The sequence below is a fragment of the Orycteropus afer genome, unplaced genomic scaffold (assembly GCF_000298275.1).
Source record: "Orycteropus afer afer isolate SDZICR_OR568_19922 unplaced genomic scaffold, OryAfe1.0 scaffold00990, whole genome shotgun sequence".
Taxonomy (NCBI): domain Eukaryota; kingdom Metazoa; phylum Chordata; class Mammalia; order Tubulidentata; family Orycteropodidae; genus Orycteropus; species Orycteropus afer.
In genome coordinates, this window is record NW_006922577.1 from 110,989 (window position 1) to 113,537 (window position 2,549).

Consider the following 2,549-nt stretch of genomic DNA (forward strand, 5'->3'; position numbering starts at 1 on the left):
AGGGAAGAGGTAACTATGGGGAGGAAGTGGGAGGGGAGCTGTTGCATTGTGGTAAACTGTGGTCAATGTCATGAGACAATTTATATGTGAACAGCTATATGGAAAGTAAATTTGCTCTGTAAACACCCAAATCACACACACAAAAAAAAGATCAGGATCTATGTCTTATTCATATTTGTTTACCCCCCAAGTGCCTAATACAGTGCCTTGAACCTGGAAAGTGTCCAGTATGCTTGCTGACTTAATGGACAGATGGATTGATGATGGTTGGTTAGATGATGGATATTGTCTCACCTATTGGATTGTCACCTAATACAGTCATAATTTGGAAACGTGCATCAGGTACCTCATAGACACTTAGTTATCATTCCAGATATAACTCACAGCCACCCATTTGTCAGCGTGTGGTACCATGGTGGCTTACGTGTTGCTGTGACACTGGAAGCTATGCCATCAGTATTTCAAATACCAGCAGGGTCACCTGCAGTGGACAGGTTTCAGCAGAGCTTCCAGACTAAGATAGATTATGAAGAAAGGCCTGTTGATCTACTTCTGCAAAATCGGCCAATGAAAATCCTATGGATCACAACAGAATATTATCAGATAGAGTGCTGGAAGATAAGATGGCACAGGACCAGGCAACATTTTGTTCTGTTATATGTAAGCTTGTCATGAGTTGGAGCCAACTCCATGGCAACTAATAACTAACAACAACATGACTCCAAGAATAGAGTGCACAGCACTCAATGGAAAATCCACTGTATGGCTTCACTGCCATGTAGCATAAGTGAAAAACTTCTCCCAGATCCTTGCAAATATAATCCAGATGAAGCCTCCTTGGCCTTCAGATATTAAGGTAAACTTGGCTGAAACTACAGTTTCTGCAGATTCCCAACTCTCTACCTCATAATCTCTGTGTATGTTCTTCATTTCTTTCCTTGTGAAAGTTCAGACCTTTACACAAGGGTAAAGCTGCACAGGATTCCTGTGGTAGTTAAGGTTATGTGTCAACCTGGCCTGGTTTTGAGTGGCTGGGCAGATGAATGTAGTGATTCCCCATGAAAAGACTGGTAATCAACTCCATGGTGCAATCTGCTGTGAGCAGCTGAAGAGCTACCTTAGGGATGTGGTCTGCTTCCAGTATATAAGAAGCAGCTTTGAGGAAGGTCTCTGAGCTTCTTGGCACATTTGAATCCTGCATTTGGCCACATCATCCGTGAGTGGCCTGCCATGTTGTCCACCAATCTTGAGACTGTTTCTGGACTTGAACTAGTGGCCTTCCGTGTTGCTTGATAATCTTGGGACTGTGCCATTTTACCTGTCGACCCTGGGTTTGTCAGCCTCAGCAGCCAGCAGCTGCCTGAGTTAAGAAACGCCTCCAGCTCCAGTGGGCTGGGAGCAAGAGGCAGAGCTGAAGCCCAAGGTCAAGAGGCCTTCACCCAGTCCCTAGAGCTAGCACTTTGAACTCGGACGTTTAGCCTCCTAAACTGTCAGAGAATGAATTCCTGTTTGCTAAAACCATCCGTTTGTGGTATTTTTCTGTTATAGCAGCACTAGACAACCAAAACAATCCCCTACCATCATCAGAAGCATTTTATGAGTTTAGAACTTTACTAAAGATGTGAGAGTTACCCAGGACAGCCCTTCATCTTCAGCCATTTTGCTCATTCCACTTTTCTCCTCTTTTTACTTTTCTCCTTCCCCGCCCTCTCTGGTTCAAAACACAAATTCCTTGCCTTGTCTCATGCCGGGCAGTTCTGCTCACACTTAGGCCCCTTGAGATCTCTCTCAGCTTCTACTCTAAGCACACTTATTAAAAAATTAGGAAGAATGGAAAGAAAAAAATTGGAATCTTCTTCTTCTTCCTTCTTTTTTTTTAAGGAGGAAATAAAAGTCTTTATTTGCCCACAACGTGAAAATACCAAGAAAACTACAAAAAGAGCTCCTTGTTGTTGTTGCTGTTAGGTGCCATCGAGTTAGTTCTGACTCATAGTGACGCCGTGTACAACAGAAGGAGCACTGCCCGGTCCTGCACCGTCCTCACAATCCTTGTTATGCTTGAGCCCGTTGTTGCAGCCACTGTCAATAAATCTCACTGAGTGTCTTCCCCTTTTTTGCTGACCCTCTACTTTGCCAAGCATGATGTCCTTCAGGAACTAGTCTCTCCTGATAACATGACCAAAGTACAAGAGATGAATTCTCACCATCCTCACTTCTAAGGAATGTTCTGGCTGTACTTCTTCCAAGACAGATTTGTTCATTCTTCTGGCAGTTCGTGGTTTATTCAATGTTCTCTGCCAACACGATAATTCAAAGACCTCAATTCTTTTTCAGTCTTCCTTATTAATTATCCAGCTTTTGCATACATATACCAAACCAAACTTTCTGCCTTCAAGTCAGATCTGACTCATACATATGGACAACTGAAAATACCATGGCTTGGGTCAGGAGCACCTTGCTGTTGTTGTTGTTGTTATGTGCTGTCGAGTCAGACCTGACTCATAGCGACCCCTCCTTGGGTTTCCAAGGCAGTATCACTACGGAAGTAG